The sequence below is a fragment of the Gymnoscopelus braueri genome (genome assembly GCF_963280865.1).
Source record: "Gymnoscopelus braueri genome assembly, chromosome: 22".
NCBI classification, from domain to species: Eukaryota; Metazoa; Chordata; class Actinopteri; order Myctophiformes; family Myctophidae; genus Gymnoscopelus; species Gymnoscopelus braueri.
The window spans coordinates 21,743,360-21,762,037 of NC_137624.1; the positions used below are offsets into that span (position 1 = coordinate 21,743,360).

General features: G+C 41.0%; 1 protein-coding gene across 2 annotated transcripts in view; it reads right to left on the minus strand.

The window, feature by feature from the left end:
• Nucleotides 1–15,238, minus strand: part of gnaz (guanine nucleotide binding protein (G protein), alpha z polypeptide) — a 45,510-nt gene extending 30,272 nt beyond the window's left edge. Inside the window, exons 1-2 of one of the 2 annotated variants that reach the window (XM_080420496.1) lie at nucleotides 14,968–15,238; nucleotides 1,201–1,252 (exon numbers count right to left, since the gene is read on the minus strand). The gene's annotated coding sequence lies outside the window, so the exon portion shown is untranslated. Of the gene's footprint in view, nucleotides 1–1,200; nucleotides 1,253–8,535; nucleotides 8,618–14,967 lie in introns of those variants that run through there. The other variant, XM_080420497.1, reaches the window with a different exon arrangement.
• Nucleotides 15,239–18,678: the final 3,440 nt, after the last annotated feature.

Consider the following 18,678-nt stretch of genomic DNA (forward strand, 5'->3'; position numbering starts at 1 on the left):
GCAGTGGCGGCCATTTTGTGGTGCCACATATAGAAACCCCATTTATTCTTCCCATAGAGATTTCCGAAAATATTTATATAAATTATGTTGCCTGGAACCAAGCCATCCAGGCTAAATACATATCATTTTGGGAGGTCCTTGACATGAAAAAGTTTGAGAACCACTGATATAGCAACATAGGTTTTTCAGAAACCTGTTAGGATTCAGAAGACATTTGTAGATGCGTTCCCGGATTGAATGGGTTAATTTACAAAAACAATTAAATGAAATAAGACACATGAAATGTGAGAGGTTTCTGCCCAACACCAGTTGGGTTTGAATCCAGCACCTTTCATGCCGTGTCTTAAACAGTACTAACCACTGAGTCACTATGCAACCTGATGTGGCACTGACTACACATAGGCCTACTGACGTTCCAGGGATGTGGTTACATTTTGTGGGTTCATATGTAAGGGCACGGTCACACCGCACTTTAATTCTACCTATGAGGATTCTGCCAATGCTTTTCAATGGTAACGGCGTGGTTTGATGGTCTTGCGCATCTTTCCGCGTGTCGCGCACACCTTGCGTTTATGCGTTCTATACGCCATGTCTATTTGAAGCAGATAAATGCTCGAGACAGACGCTGCTTTTCCCCCTCTGTCCAATCGGGTGAGTCGAAGGCGGACCGTCCCAAGAGTCAGGAAGCGACATGGTGCTTGCGATAGAGCAACTGCGGGCTACGGGGAGGGTCCCGAAAGTGAGTGACAGGTGCGTCACTGGTTATTGGCACAGAATTCGCTGCAAGCTACTCCGTCTTTTAGAATGCGCTGGCTGCAAAAAACTGTCGGCTGCGCACAACCTAAACTAGAGTTTATCAGCCGGCAGCCATAGTTTGGTGTGACCGTGCCCTTAGTGTAAAAATTCTGTTTCAGAACGTTTGCTAGAGAGATATTACTGATTTGGCTTCAAGTTGTACGTTCATTATTATTATTTAAATGTTCCATTTTATGGTGCATTTATAGATTCGGCCTGTTAATGTGTGTTCCGCATAAGCATTAACATTAACAAGCATTAACATTTTCTCAACAACATGAGTTGACCCAAGTCCTGTGTCACAACATCTCCTTGTTATTTCCAAAGTGCTATCAAAAAAGCAGAAATTCCTCAAAAGCTGTTTTTGGAAGAAATAAAATAATATCATTATTAAGTTATACTTACACTGTTGGCCCTTGTCAGCTGCAATAGCAAGGGTTTTCCAACTGCACACTTTCTGTAAAAAGAAAAAGAAAAGATAAAGTTGTTATTTTCCAAAGTGAAATATATATATTATTTTAGAGATGTGACATATTGTTGCAACAATGTGATTACTATATGAAAGTCAAAGTACTGTAATGCACTCTATATTTGGGTACAGATGGGACAAGTAACTGCAACTGAAAGTGTACATGGATCACAGGAAAAGGACAGGTTGATTCTACAAAATGTCTTCTAAATAATAACAGTTTTCTGATAAACTTATGTTGCTATAATTCAGTGGTGCTCAAACCTTTTCATGTCAAGGACCCCAAAATATATTTTGTTTCAGGGAGCCCCATAAAGATTTGAGTAAGAAATGTTCAATTTGAAAATATATATATATTCAAGAATGTTTTCACGATTAAAAAAATATTTTAGATCTACAAGCTCGTAGCACGGCACGTGACGTGCTATGAGCTTGTATATCTGCAATTTTTGAATAGCCAAAGTAAAAAAATCTAAAATGACACTTTTCCGGGTTTAATGGGTTAAATAAAAAGGCAAATATCGTGTGATCAACTACTAGATACTGGAATGTTCTGTTTTAAAGATCATAAAAAACTGCATTGAAGACACAAGGTTTCAATTTTAGTGGTACTAAGCTAAGGACCATGGAACACACTATATGATGATGTGTAAGGGTGACACAGCGATTTAACTGCCCATGAAAGCTCATTCTCACATTATGCTATTGGATTGTTACTGAGAATACTAGCAATGAGTACAGATAAGAAAGGGGGAGGTAAGACAAGGGAATGTAAAAGAAGGGTTGTTGGCCATTTTCCTTAACCGCAAGTATAAAACTGACTGGCAGGCTTGAAAATTTCTCTCACTTGTCCTGACAAGACCTCTCTATCTTAAATAATTATGCTTTTGTAGACACTGGAGTCCCTAAAAGTCCCCAAATGCGTCTGCGTTCTGAATAAAATTGAATTTAAGCAAATGTTGCCATGCAACCAATTTAATTCCAAGCAGTTAGCAAAGTTTTGACTAATTGCTAAGCAGCACATTTATGCTCCAACTAAGAAATACAAACTGTATCGCTCTGTATTGCTAGTGGCTTAAAGGAACAATTCTAATTTGCAACTTTTGTGATGTATCTTTCCTCCAGCTGGTAATCACTCCACAAGTCCTTGCAGATTTTATTCTGGTAATTATTTTTCCCATAGGTTTGACCAGAATGAGTAGGGGGAAACCCCTATGGACATCACAATCACTTTGGACGAACCAGATGCGTTGCTTAAAGTGTATAAAGCACGAGTTCTAGTTTTCAACACCTGTCCAGGAGGCTTTTTCTAAAATACATGACATGAGACATGAGATCATGACATCAGAACTAGTAAAGACATCTAGATGTCATTACATTCATGACTAAATATTAGAACTGGATAGTTCTGCTAAGACCATTGCAAATAATTGCAACCAGTGCAAATCATTTTGGTGCCTTGAAAAGACCAACCCAAAAGTGAATGTGGTTTTAACTTCATTAAAGCCGATTTTTTTTTAAATGGCAAATGTAAGATGACAATATGCACTTTAACCTCATGGCTATTATAAAATCTTGGCTATATTGTGATATGACAAGATATGACATTAAGGTTTAATGTCATATCTTGTCATATCACAATATAAGGGCTTAATGATTAAGCCCATTTTGTTTTAAACCTATTACTGTCGAAAAATATGAATGGAGCTGATTGCAGGTCCCAGAACCTTCCACCAATAGTTTATGTGCAAATGAGATAAATGCTCTCTGTAGTCTACAGTTGGTTGGGAGAATGCTCAGTAAGAATAAGTGTACACTCTAATCTAAAGTGTATTTTACTGTAAGTGTCAACTGCTAATAGGTGTTTCCTTGATTAACAGTTTTGAAGGCTAAAGTAATAATACATGACAAGCATCTTAACAGAATAATGCATTATTAGTGTAATTACTGACATCACTAACAGCACTTTCTACTTTGACCTCTTAAACCCTATATACTTGGTTGACTGGGGTACCCCAGGGGTCTATACTTGATCCCCTACTTTTTTCCTTCTACACCAAATCGCTTTACCGAAAATAGGAAACGTATAAGCTCACGATGCGTTGTGAGATTGTAGATAATCTATTTTTTAAACAATTTAGAAACGTTTATAAACTTTTTTGATTTTTCTTTTTCAAACATTTTATGAAAATAAGTGATTCATGGATGGATGCCCATATATATTTTTTCTTCTTGACAGTTTTACTTATCTTTTGCAAATAAACACCTCAGCTTTGGATTTTGACTCAAGCCATCTGTCTTTTCTATGTACTTCAATCAATAAACCCACATGTAACCTAACCACTTAAGCTTATACTTTGTTGTACGAATAGCTTAATTATCCGATCGATAATAGCTGATCTTTCTACAAGCTCACAACGCATCTTCTGTAATGGTCTTCTATAGCATCCAGCAGCAATCACATAGTAGATCAGTGTCACTCTCCAGCAATGGCCATATACAGTATTCGAGTCAGAAGATTGCTCTGCGTGTGGCTCGTTATTGTTGCAAGCAAGAAAGAAAGGAATTGGTAAATGTCACTGTGCACTATCGAGAGGAATCAATATAAATCAAGTGTTCCCACCTAGATTAAGGCCTAATTTATGCGAAAACAACCGTGATGCACAACATTGCATTCTTCACTTGTAAATCAGTTATCTTCGGCAAGCGACAATGTCGTGAGACGAAGCATAAATGAGGCTTTAGGCCTATTTCCATGTAGTGAGTCATTGCTGCGAGCTCACCCCATCCTACGTCAGAAACATATAAGATGTAGGTCGCAGTCTGAGTGTGGCCTTCAGCAGTCAGTGCTTGGCATTGCATTATGCAAGATTTTGCGCCTGCTGAAAGACGTCACTTACGTCACTTTCTATCACCTGGTTCCCTACAATTCCCAATTCAAAAGTCTGCCTCCTTTGAATGTCACCTCTTGTCCTTGAGGATTGCTGCGAAAATAGAGCCACAAAATGAAGTAGTGAGCCTCTCTGGGCACATGTTATCAGACAGTTACACTACTATATCCATATACACCATAATAGTTTACCATATCTATACACTGAGGACACGTCTAAATAGATGAGTCTATCAGAGATGCGTGTCTGGGATCTCTCTCCCACACGACTCTGGGAGGTTGTCAGATAACAAGTTTTTATTTGTAAAAAAAAGAGAAAAAGAACAGAGGGTGGCATTTTCTTAACCACTTAAACCCAACTATTTTAAATTTAAAAACTGGAAGAAAAAAAACATTAGGACAAATTTACCCAAAATAGGGATGCCGGGGATAGAATCTAGACTACATTTCCCAAATGGAAAGGCATGTACGTATTTCTTTCAGTGCTGAAGCAGGGATAAAACTCCCCACCGGCCATAAAAAATGAATGACCAGAGGCAAGAGGAATGGGTTTTGCCCCCATCCCCCCCAGCAAATCGAACCCTGCAGATAACACCTTCACTTCACCAATGACGTGTCAGCTGACACTGTATCCACTGGATTACCCAGGATTCTTGTCACATGAGGTGAAGCACCGCCATCTCATTTGATTCTATGGGGATAAATGAATTAGAGCTGTTGTAGCCTATCAGCGACCCTGCATTCAATCATCAGATTGAAGTAATTTATTATTATGGTTATCATCAAAGCGCCTGGGATGTACCCACGGTCACTTCAGTTCTCTCCCTGTTGAGCCGAGAGCCGCCAGAGTTGCGTCAAAGAATTCCCAGCATATTTCTCCTCTTGGGCCTTGGGCCTGAACACAGTCAATTTCACAATTACATTTTGTGGAAAGACCTGAAGTCATTTAAGGGGATTCTTTCATGTGTTTCACCTCAGAGGGAATTTTTGTGCAAAACATTATTGAACTTGTTTTGAATTCTCTGACCAATTATAATTCCTTTCTTCAAAACAAGAACATTTCATGAAAGGCAATTATAGTCAGTTGTATCATAGATTTTCCAATCGCTACTTTAAATATGAAAATGAGAAATTAATCATTGTTTCCTTGAAATATCAAAGCAATGTCATTGAATGTCATGACATTGATTACAGTTGTCTGATCTCGTCAGTCTGACCGATCCTTAGCTCGTGAATATCGATGATAAACAAAACAACTGTACGCATTACTTGTGCTTATTTTACGCTTTGCTGTATGATGGCATTGAGGTCCGAAAATATCGGCAAATATGAGATCTACCTGCTCACATGCGACGTGTTGTGAGCATGTAGACACTCTATTTCTGGAACGCAACACCGGTGAGCAACAAACTACAAATCAGGCTTTAGTGTTCCAACTAAATTCAATGTCATAAAATGTAATACAGTAAATGGGCCGAATTTGCTGTCTCGCGTTAAAATAATTTTAGTGTAAAGTGAATCATACAAATAGCAATATGGGTCTCACAACTGTTTGCTCAACGTTTCATGTTACCCTCTCATCATATTCAGCCCTGAATGTGAAAGTCCCTGGCAGATAGATGCCTGTTTATGTCCCTCAGTACACCAGTCATTCATTATGGAAAACAACGCTAGGCAGTGTTCTTCTTTCTTCATTTGTCCAAAAGAGAGCCTGGTGGGGGTGAGGTCTGAGTATGCTCGATGCTTTTTTGTGATAAGCAAGCGTCTGTGTTAAGTGTTCCTCATCTCAATGGCTGCATTCCCCCTGCTCCAATGCAACGGGTCACACTGAGTCACAAGGCCAGCCAGTGATGACAATGGCACGTTTGTGCATAGGGCAGAGCTACGGGCATCCCGTCTGATGTGAAGGGATGAGATGGTGCAAGGTGGTCGATTGAGAGAGTCGCACTCGCGCGTGTGTGCGTCCGTGCATTTTCAACCACTTTCAACCTGGTGTCCTTATTTTTGTGCATGTCAAAAATAGCAGATCTACAAGCTCACAAGTTGCAACGTGTGCTTGTAGATCAGCTATTTTTTGAAAAATTTGGAATAGTGGTTACTGGTTAAATTAAATAAAGTTCAGTTTATGTGCTTATCTTTTTATATATATGTGATTTGTGTTCATTTTTATTTATTTGATTTCTTGTAAGTTAAGGTTTTTTAATTGATTAGAAAATGTTGCACATTTTCGCCAAAATATCGTTCAAAACATTGGTAATTTGTTGTCTAGGACTCTCCAAGAGCAGGATTGCTATTGGCCCCAACAGTCATGGCTCTAGTGTATGAATGTCTGTCTGTCTGCACGTCTTGTCAGCTTGTCTGCGTGTCTGTCATGTTGCCTGTTAAACAAGGATGTTTGTTTCTGCAACAGTTGAGTGTTTGCACGCATCAACTACCAATCACAGCTTTAGCTCATTTCTTCAGCTCTTTATTGTCTCCGCCAGGCTGGACAGCCGAAGGCCGGACGGGCGAAAGCTGGAGACATGTTTTCACCCCTATATCCATCCGTCCATCCGTGTGTCAGTGTGTCTGTGAACAGCTAATCTCCGGCACTGTTGGACCGATTGGCGAAGCTTTGCATGCACGCTCCCAGTAGGCCCAGGAAGAACCTCTGCCCCAAGTTTTAAATCTGCCTCATGGTGCCTCGCGTTTTTTTGCAAAATACAGTTTTTGATACTATTCCTACAGATGTTGTCCAAACACATGCAAATTGGTACACATTATCACTGTTGATGATGATGGAGCTTACGCAAAAACAAATTTCACACACTTCTTTACACCTGTAAACCAGTGATGTGACAATAAAGTTGATTCTGATTACATATTATCTCCAGGGTCATGTGACCAAGACGTATCAGTCAGATTTTTCAGATTGCATTCCAGTTGGCTATAACTGGCTTCCAGAATTTGCAGGCCCTAGGTAGACAACCCAGGCTGGTGGAGATCTGTGCTCCAGGGAGCACACTATAGTTTTGATATCCGTCAGCATATTCTTTTTGGCTGTTCAATGCAATTTCAGTAGTGTCATAAGCATTCTTATCAATACTCAAATAGTGTCACCAACATTATACTCATTTGGGTCATGACAGATAAGATAAACGTTTCCTGCAACAGAAGGAAACTGTGAGTTCGACATCCCACAGACACTAATCAAGGGGTAGAATTACTTGAAACTCAACTAAGCGTCGCCTTCAGTGTTGCAAACCCCGTCAATTTAAAAAGTATCGCTGTAATGTAGCCAACTTGTCAACAGCATATACGTGAGTGTGTGTAAAATACTGTATAAGGATGGATGACAGAAGCTACTGTACCATCATCCAATGTGAGTGACGGATGGAATCCTCTTGAGCAAATATATAGCTATTCATTAGGCCTATTTTCAGTGGAATAAGACTAAATTGAAAAGTGCCCTCATATAAAGAAATGGCACATCTCATATCGGAATAGACTATCAATTATTTGGACAGGTAGAACCATGCTGTACACAGTAAAAAATGTGTTAATTTAATTCGGAAAGTGTACAAATGAATAAATAAACACTGAGGATTTTACTATGCACTGAATGTGAATTATAACCTTACAGGATAATATTTTTTACAACATACACAGTACTATTATTTATACAAGTACTTTGATGTGCATTGCAACAAAAGGGAGCAGCAGTACTGGACCACTGTATATGGGCCACCAAGAACAAAAGCAAAAGTTGACATAGTGATAACTCAATATCAATTTAGCAGGGAAAACTAGACCCAGATGCCTCAGAACAAGCTATCATACTGTTATGATCTTCAGCTTTCAGCCACATGCATTCCAAATTGCTTAAATCTTGCAATGACATGATCTGTCCCATAAATCATTTTTTTCTCTTTGCTTTTTGTTTCTGTTGTTCCTTTTATGTAAGAATCGTAACATTCAAAGGTACACCCCCCCCCCACACACACACACACACACACACACACAGACCCAAACACACACCAGGGCACGCATAAATACAAATCACAAGTGGACCGCCATATGAATAGGATCTACTTATGTGGCCGTTTACCCTGTCATCTGTTTATAGGGATCATGCCATTTACTCCGATCTTGCAAGAATGTCTGCCAAAAGCTTACATTGTAAATTGGACATGAAGTTAAATTCTGCCCTCTTCTTCACACTTTGCATGTTACATGTAGCTTGTATTTTGCTTTGAGACAGGTGGGAGGCTTCTGTTGGAACGCCTCTATAGAACAACCGGGGTGACATGCATGGGCAGCCGTACAACTTGATTACAAGCAGACACACACACACACACACACACACACACACACACACACGCACACACACATTTACACTTACTTTCACTGACTGTCTTCTGCCACTACACAACACCTCTCTCTCCGGTGGTAGTCCTGAGCAAGACCTCCTCCTCCTCCTCCTCATCCACCCTCCCCCTCCACCACCTCCTTGTTGTCATATGACCACTGTTATGTGTGTGGAATGGAACACAAAGATGCTCTGTTAAGTCCCCTCTGCTCTGCCCTGAGTGCAGGGAGGAAGCTCCTCTTATATGCAGTCCCCAGAAACACAGTCAGTCCCTATGTCTGACTGGCAGCACCGATTACAAGAAAGAGAGAGAGAGAGAGAGAGAGAGAGAGAGAGAGAGAGAGAGAGAGAGAGGGAGAGGGAGAGGGAGAGGGAGAGGGAGAGGGGGGGAGAGGAGGGAGGGAGTAGGAAGAGAATAAGAGAGGGGGGGGTGAGAGGGGAGCAGAGAAAGAGATACAGAAGAAAGAGCAAGCGAAAGGAAGACAGAGACTGGAAAGAGTGAATCAGCAACAGAAATTAATTGTTCTAAAGTGTTGTAGATTTATTGCCTGATATTCAGACTGAATTCGTTCACCTCTTGTGAACAATGAGTGAATGATGAAAAATAAGTAGTGAATAGTGATTTAAAGTTCTGGAAATAGGCTAGTAGATTTATGGAAGACTGACAGATAACTTAATCCTTACAGACACACCAAATGTGGCGGTCACATTGGAGGCTGTCCATAGAAAATGAATTGGATCCGTCGCCTTGACATCCGTCACCGGATTTGGTGGCTGCACCACCATGCCACGCCCTAAATTAGTTCAGTCCAACAGACAGCGATAATTCTTTTTTTTTTGTTTCTTTTTAGGCATATTTATTTTCAATAAACACAGACAAAAAACAACAACAATGGCACACCTTTTCTTAGTTCTCCATGCACCAGCGGCTGAGAGCCTGATACTAGCAGAATATCTGACAAGGATTAAAGACCCAAAACATGTACAAATGCTGAACCAGCTGATTCAGAGCAACGCCTTGTGTTAATATTATAGAGCAATGTACTGTAGCAATGAAGAAGCCAGGGAGTTGGTTTAGAGATAGATGTTTTAAATGTTGTTCAAAACATCACATAGACAGGAAGAGAGTGAATCAGCAACGGAAATTAATTGAAATGTTGTATATTTATTGCCTGGAATTCAGACTGAATGGCCGATTCCTTACCATGTGTGAACAATGAATTGGAGAAATAAGTAGTGAATAGCGATTTAAAGCTCTGGAAACAGCCTAATATATTTCTGGAAGACTGACAGATAACTTAATCTTCACAGACACACCAAATCCTGTGGTCGCATTAGATGCTCTCCATAGAAAATTAACTGGATCAGTCGACTTGACATCCGTTTCCAGATTTGGTGTCTGTACCACCATGCCACGCCCTAAATTAGACAGACAGCACTAATTTCTTAGTTCTCCATGCACCGGTGGCGGCGGTGGCTGACACTTTGGCCCCAATACTTGACCAGGAATAAAGACCCAAAACACATACAAATATTTTATTATAGACTACTATAGTAATGTACTGTAGCAATGAAGAAGCCAGTGAGATGGTTTGGAGATTTAGAGGTTTTGAACGACGTGCAATTGACCCTATTCACCTGGCGGCCATTTTGCACACTCTGTGGGTTATAATGTCTTTACTATATCACTTGGTCATTAATGATTAACCTACAGTAGACTGCTCAATTTTATGGCGGCTAACATTAGCCCTGCTGTACAACAAAGATATAGAGATAATGTCGCCAACCGTGATAGTGAACCTTTAAATCACTGCAGAGTAATACCTTTACTCTAGTAGGCTACAGAGGGGATTTACAGTTACACGTACCTCTGGTAGCCTACTTTACTGTAGTACAAATTAATGCAATGTTCAAGTCCAAAGTGTATTCACCTACACCGGTGGTCCCCAGCTAAATGATGGAGAGTTGGTAACCAAATGTCCATTTGATCCTTATAGATCTTTAACTCTTGAGAGTGCAAAATGAAACCAAAGTTTCATTTTACTCTCTCAAGAGTTACAAAAAGTCTACAGAGAATGTAGAATAATTGTTATTTTGATCAAGTCTGCCAGTTATCTCTCCTATGGTACCACATCAATACAGCATGGAATTGTGGACAAAATCTTATCCAACAATAACAAAATCTTCTTGAGTCTGAGTCAGGCTAGTTTCGCGTGGCCAGACTGTTGCCTCCCACAATTTTCTCGACTCGGAAGCTCTGATCATGATTAACAATCGGATGTGAAGCCTCCTCCCCACTTCTGTTTCGTCTTTACAGTCGCGCAAATTTATCCGAATATAAATCAAAATCATCTAAGTATATTTAGCTTGCTGCTTAGCAAAATGGAAATAAAAAATAAAAAAAATGTAAAGATATTTTGAAATATATTTTCGTGAACGGAAATGCCAGTTTCCTCAATCGGATTTCGGGAGGTGTAGTTCCAGACTCTATATAGCATTCGGAGATTGTGGAATAGTTGTCTGGCTACGCGAGACTAGAGTCAGGCTATGTTCCGTGGCTCAAATGCCGAATAAATAACGCCACCTAGAAGGTCAAAGATGTTAACTTCCACTAAAACAAAGTGTGTTGTTCTCTGCCACTATGTCAGCCCTGCTGGAGTGGACGCAGAGGTTAAAGGTTCAAGGAGGTCAAACTCCACATAGGTTTGCTGGATCGTTGCTCTCCTTGTTTTCATGTCCTCAAACGTTACTTAACTGACAGGATATAACGGTCCATTTCACAATAACAAAACGATTAGCTAATGATGCTCTGTTCAAACTTCCTTATGAGGCATTAATGTGATGTGTAATGACATTCATGCTGAGCTGCCTTGTCAAGAATGTCTATATGTTTGTTGGTAACAACTTTGGTTACCAAGCAACTAACTTTGCCTTTTATATAGTATATTGTGTATATATATATATATCGTGGATCTCTAATTCTTATTATGAATTTGTCATTATAGGCATATATATGTGTGTGTGTGTGTGTGTGTGTGTGTGTGTGTGTGTGTGTGTGTGTGTGTGTGTGTGTGTGTGTGTGTGTGTGTGTGTGTGTGTGTGTGTGTGTGTGTGTGTGTGTGTGTGTGCGAGCGTGTGTGTGCGTGCGTGTGTGCGTGTGTGAACTTAGTGAGGGCCCACTCCCACTATGGGGGGATGTGATTAGCCGTCATTTGAGAAGCTGTTCCCTGTCATCCATCATTGAGTTGACTGTCAGTGGCCTCTGGCAGCTTAGTTAAACCACATTACCCTTAAGGATCATTTATACTTCGTTGAAAATCTGTTATTTATGGCGAGTGATACCACCATGCGACAAAGGATAAATTACACTGCACTCACACCAGCGGCAATAACAAGAGAAACCAACCGGTTACATTCATTTAACCTTTTGCAGCCCTTCTGTAGCTTAAAGCACTCCAACTACATTGTTCACTTTCCTCATTGAAAGCATAAAAAGTGTAGTTGCAAGAATTTTTACATTTCTGTAACATTTGACAATCACTAAATGTCACTAAAAGCAACAGTATGGCCCTATTCTCTCTGAAATATGGCTGGCAGTGAACGTTCACAGGTTAAATAAATGAAATGTCATGTTAGACGCAGTTTGTTTGGGGATAAATGCCACTGTTGTCCCCTACTGACCCAGAAGTGGTTGACAGATCAATTTGTCATGTTACTGTATATGTTCTGTAGACTATGTATCTTGTGCTATAGACCACAAGCAAGTTTCCTATATGGGATAACAAAGTAACTGATCTTTTCTAGCTGATCGTAGGAAGGCGTATAATAACTGAAAAACATTACAGCAACTTATAACTCCTGTTGCTGTAAGACAAGTGTACATTTAGGAGCTTACACAGGGAATTGCTGCAAAAAACTTGTTGTGATGTAGGCTACCATTGTCCCCCTATGATCTTGCAGGCGTCTTGCATTTCTCATCTAAAAGCTGACTTGGCAGCAACTTGAGAGAGGGACATGTTCCCTTGTTATGACATTACCAAGTTTCAAATTTCTGCTCTCTCTCGAGGGTTACTCCCTTTAATCATTGCCACTCCTCAGACTCCTTAAACTTGATTGTACCCAATATCACATCGTAATGGAAATCTAACATCAATCTGCCTTGCTTTCTGTTTCTTTGTTTTATTATCTATATCAATACCTAAATATTCTGTTATTTGTCATCTTTGTCACATTTGTGCAATATGAAACACCAAGTAAAATGCATGTACAGAAGATAACGTTTCCCTTTGATATTATCAGGACATCATTCCTTCTGTTACTAAGCAGCATACTATGTTGCTGGGTATTCCCCCTGTTACTGTCCTAGGTTCCAGGAAATACATATTTGAATATTTCTTAGGAATTGATTTTGATTTTGTAAGTCATATGTATTGAAGTTGTCACCACTCTGTTAGAGCAAACATAAATATGTGCTTGATTGATTGATTGAATACTTTATTAGACAGAAATGCAAACAGCACGAGTACAGTCATACACACGTCTAAAAGGATAACACAAAAAAGTGTGAGCGTCAGGCAATGCTTTATTCTTATTCAGTTTTATTCTAGCAAAAAAAACATCATGCTTACTGCTAGTTGACTTTGTATGCTGTATAGGGAGGGTTCAGGAACAGCATCAATCTAATATGTCTAATCTATTTTGCTATCAGTAGCACTCAGGAGATTCCAGCAAAGCATTGTGGGATTTATCCACCATTTTTGCTTTGATTTATTGATGTCTAAGGGCCTGAATGTGAGCTGGTTTTATTTTGTTGGGTGAACTACACACACATAAATCCTGCATTCTCTCTGTGTCTGTGAATCCTAAACTGCACCTCTGTTTGACACCCTAATATTTGTACATTTATCTCTATTACTCTGTGTTTTCGAATCCCCCTTTTTCTCTCTCTCTGCTGCATGAACCTCCGCCCCTCTGCCCCATCTGCCTCCCTACTGTTAAACCCCCACAGCCCCTCAACCCCTCCCTGTACCGTCTCTCTCCTTCTCTCCGTCTCTCACTCTATCGCCCTCTCTTTCTCTCTCAAGCATATAACGCACGTACATCTACAGTATGTATGTACACACACAGACAGACACACACACACACACACACACACACACACACACACACACACACACACACACACACACACACACACACACACACACACACACACACACACACACACACACACACACACACACACACACACACACACACACACAGATAATACACACGCAACTTCATCCATTTCTAATCCTGTCAAGGAATAATAATAATAATAGTAATAATAGGAGAAATTGTGGAAAAAATGTAATGCCACAAATTAACCTCATCCTGTTTCGGCTACTGAGTACTGAACATGTCTCTTTCTTTCTCTCTGTTTGACTGTGCAGAATCACATTCATAAATAGACACACAGCTAATGAAAAAATATATCAGATGAGCCCTGGGAGAAGATTCTTAATCAATTTTCATGTCATTTTTCCTGTCGAGCAGTAGGCAGTGCACTGCAGGGGCAAATATTAAAATGCCCCTCTCTGCCAGTGTAGAGCTACAATTTGTCCGCTCATCCTGGTGCCTGCAGAGCCGAGCTCCACGGGATGTGTGCACCTCCCACCGCACATTCACATTCAATGTCTGGCAAAAGCCAGTCAGCAGTACTGAACACCTGATCCAACGTGATAGTGCTTTTACTCTCTCATCTTCGTCCGTAGGCTTATGGCCTGGTCTGCACACACACACACACACACATGCGCGCACGCACGCACGCACACGCACACACACACACACACACACACACACACACACACACACACACACACACACACACACACACACACACACACACACAGACACACACAGACACACACAGACACACACACACTCGGTGCATCCTCCTGTTGTCCTGCACTATATACATTATTCACCTACACTCATTGCATACCACGATATGCATTCTATATGAATCAAGGATGTTATCAAGGAGAAGATGTGTTATCGCCAGGCAAAGGCAGCTTGTCTGCCTGCCCAGAGCTAGAAGGGTGGAGGAGGGGGGGGGGGGTAGAGAAGCTGCCCGCCTGCCATCTCTGAACATCACCTTCCCCATCTGAGCACAACATATAGGCTTCTTCAGAAAATAATAATTTAAAAAAAGTGTTACACACTTCCACAGAAACTGCCTACCCCACCCCCTGAAAACAAAGGGAGTCCAAAGAAGGCCATTCACTCGGTGATTGAAAAACAAGGTGTGTGTGTGTGTGTGTGTGTGTGTGTGTGTGTGTGTGTGTGTGTGTGTGTGTGTGTGTGTGTGTGTGTGTGTGTGTGTGTGTGTGTGTGTGTGTGTGTGTGTGTGTGTGTGTGTGTGTGTGTGTGCGCGCGCGTGCGTGTGTAGGCTGAGAGGGAAAATAAAATAGCCAGACTTACCGTATTCACAATCCGGCATCCATTCATGAAGGATACTGCAGACTAAACCCTTGCAGGGAGCGAAAGGCTGTGTGCAATCCACCCTTTTTAGTCCTGCTGCTGTTTCAACATCCTTCCACCTCTCATTGTATCAGCCTCACATATACATACACCGCTCTGTCAATACCCCCCTATCCCTGCCTGCCTTATTATTGTCTGTGTTCTATTTCCTCCCTCGTTTGCTCCAAGGCAGTGGAGAGACACTGCAGCGATGGGGGGAGAAGGGCGTGTGTGTGTGTGTGTGTGTGTGTGTGTGTGTGTGTGTGTGTGTGTGTGTGTGTGTGTGTGTGTGAGGCACGCTCGTGCGTGCATGCATGCATGCGTGCATGTGTTTGAGTGTGTCAGAGAGTGAGAGGCAGGGAGAGAGATGGAGGGAGGAGTCAGCAGGGGCTAGTAGAGAGAACAGGGAAATGAAACGGCCAGGATTAAATCATGAGAGAAACGGAAAGGGGCTCTGATACTGTAGCCACACCAAGACCACACAACATTATGTGTGTTTTCCTGCTATGGCATAATCAAATGTATACTGGTGATGAAGAGAGACTATCGGTAAGAACGGTAATGTACAGGGCCAATCTGTTTCTTGTAGCATTGGTTCTGGTTGTCATTTCATTGATGACTGAAGAAAAAACATGATAGGGAGAGTGAGGAGGAGGGGACATGAGGGGAAAGGAGAGGGTGGGAGGGGCAGAGAGCAATGACGTCCAGGGACTGGGAGGGGGATTGGATAATGGTGTAATGTGCTGTTTCCGTGCCAACTGTTTCTGTGACAGTGGGGCTACTTATCATCATGACGTCGCCGCAGCAAAAATATTACTTCCGGGTGGAAAACAAATGTATTTTCATATTATTTATAATGGCACTGACATAATAGTCGATATCTTCAAATTTGACAAGAATAGTTTGTATGTGTAAAAAAAAAAGGGGAAATAATTTGACATAGACATGTAAATATTAAATATAAATAGTGCCAAAATGTTTTTCTGCATGATATGGACAAAATAAAAACGATTTACGATTTTTTGATGAGTAAGTAATTCATACATCTAAGTGGGAAAGGGCAAATAATAAACAGCTAGAATTGTTCAGAAAATTATATCACTTTCTGTAATGCAACACTTATGCCATATATAGTCTTAACGTATATCATATCAATATAATATCATTATATTGCCCAGCTCTACCTGAATTCATAAAAGAGTGTATGCACACCAGTGTGTTTGTCATGACTAACACATCAGCATTAATCATCAGCAGTACTAATTTAAAGGCTTTTTCAACTATTCTGCAACATGACACAGAAAATAGCCACGCAGATATACAGTACAGTTATGAATTTAGTTAATCATGTGATCATGATTTACAATTTCATGTAATAAATTTAGATCTGGGATTACTCCTGGGATTACTTAAAGCCACTTAAAGCTACCGGTATGTAACACTATGTAACGTTCCTCTTCTACCCCGGATTTGAACCTGGTTTCCTGCACACATGCTGATTCTTTTTACCATTGAGCTAATAGAGCCTGCCTGCTTGCTCCGGGGATACATTGAATCTTGACCATCAGGTCAAAACTTGTGTCAGATCCTGTGTCTAGGTGATACATGACCTTCTTTGACACCATCTCTTTGACACCATCTCGTCTATTGAGACATCTAAATGTCTCAATAGAAGAACGGGGAGACAAAATACAACCACCCCAATTGTATAAGTTATATTGTACTACATACTCATACAGATTTGACAAAATTACATTTGAATAAAAAAGGTTACATAGTGCCGCTTCTTTGTCATATGAAAAGAACACTTGACAATTGTTTTACATTTCTGAACATTTTGGCGTATATGTCATGCCCAAAATAGGGCCGCCAGCATGAAAGTGTTAAAGGCACAGCACAGCGCACTGTCAAAATGTTCAAGGGTAAGGCAGAGTGTCTTTCAGAATCATAAAGATTTTGATGTGTTCAGTGGCTCGCCCCACATGAATATGTAATGCTGAGAGCTGACGGACCCTCTGAACATCATGCCCAGTTGGCTGCTTTGAGGAATGGGGGCACGACCATTGTGGCACCATCTCTAGACAGTTCTTGAGCTGTCAAGAAAACCCTGTCTGCCATAATCTGATCTCCTAGATTAATTTTCAAAAAAAATTATGATCAAAGCTTTTATCCGTTTTTTACTGGTGATCACCTATATTTATATTGGTTAAACAAAAAGCCAGACTGTGCAGTGATCTCTTTGTGATAGATTTCAGAGCTTTGAGTGTGCTGTACTGTTTGTATTTTTGACCATGTCTGGGCCTTAACCGTGGGATTGAATGGCCTGCTTGTCAATGAAAAACTCTGTATCAGTCAATGATGGCAACGCTTTAAAAAAAAAAATCTTCTAGAACTTCTGTGGCATACTTAACACTACCAATACTGTTAAAGTTGTACAATGCAGAATCACATATAACGATTTTTAGCAACCTCTGCTGGTCACTACCGTCACTGCATACAATTTCCCTAGTCCTCGATTACCCAGAATTCCATTCGTTTTCACCGGAAGCCGGAAGCGTTTCAAAAAGCGATCTTTTAATTGTTTTATACTATCTACGGATCGTTTCTCTTAGCCAGTGGAGCATTAGTTACCATGAGCTGTGCTTTCTTTTTCTGTTCTTTTTCGATCTTCCAATCCTACATTCTCTTAAAATCAGCGTGAGGTTCCTTTTTGTTAATAGCGCGGTAGTTCCTGGCCAAACAGGAAACCGTTGCGGTAGTTCCTGAGGACGTCGGCCACGACGTCATGACGTTGGCCAGGAACGTCATTTTCCCGGGAAAGTCCCCCCCGTACACGTTCAATAGAAAATATATAAATAAAAGGCTTCCGGGGGTGTTGTGAAACTTTTGCCACTCGCAAAAGATATACAATTTAACTTTAGTTTTGTTGAAAACGTTACCTAGTATTACTTTAACACTCCCAACAATCTTAAGTACTACATACCTACTACCCACACAGAGAGCCGACAATGTTTCTTCACAAACGGTACTTTCTAGTGTTATACTATTTCTCCCAACCCAGTGACATGTAGCGAATGGTCCGAACGGCCAGGAATTGAACCAGGGACTCTCTATCACTGTCAGGCATTAGAGCCCATGCGCCCTAACCAGGGTCACCCCAACCCCTCTGGGGGGAGTGTGTTTTGCTTGTCCACAGCAAAGGTAAAACACTCCAATAACAGTTATAAGGCTGAAGTAGCATCATACATGCATTATACTACAGCTATAATTACTGCCAGTGTCCAAAAAGAGTCCTGGCTACCATGCACACATATAAACAGACAGGCTGTAGAAGACTGAATCAGAATCAGACTTCTGGGGGTGTGGTGACCAATGTTTATTGTAAGGCCACCCACTCCTGTACTTTGAACAGCGATGTAATTCATCACCAGCTAGTTCAACAGCACATCTGGAGGGGCTGGACAACTCTGCCCCTCCCGAGCCAGGCCTTTTAATCCATGCTGACTGGCAGGTGCCCCCCCCCCACCCCACACACACACACACACACACACACACACACACACACACACACACACACACACACACACACACACACACACACACACACACACACACACACACACACACACACACACACAAATCCCCCATCACTTCTCTCTCTCACACCCTCTC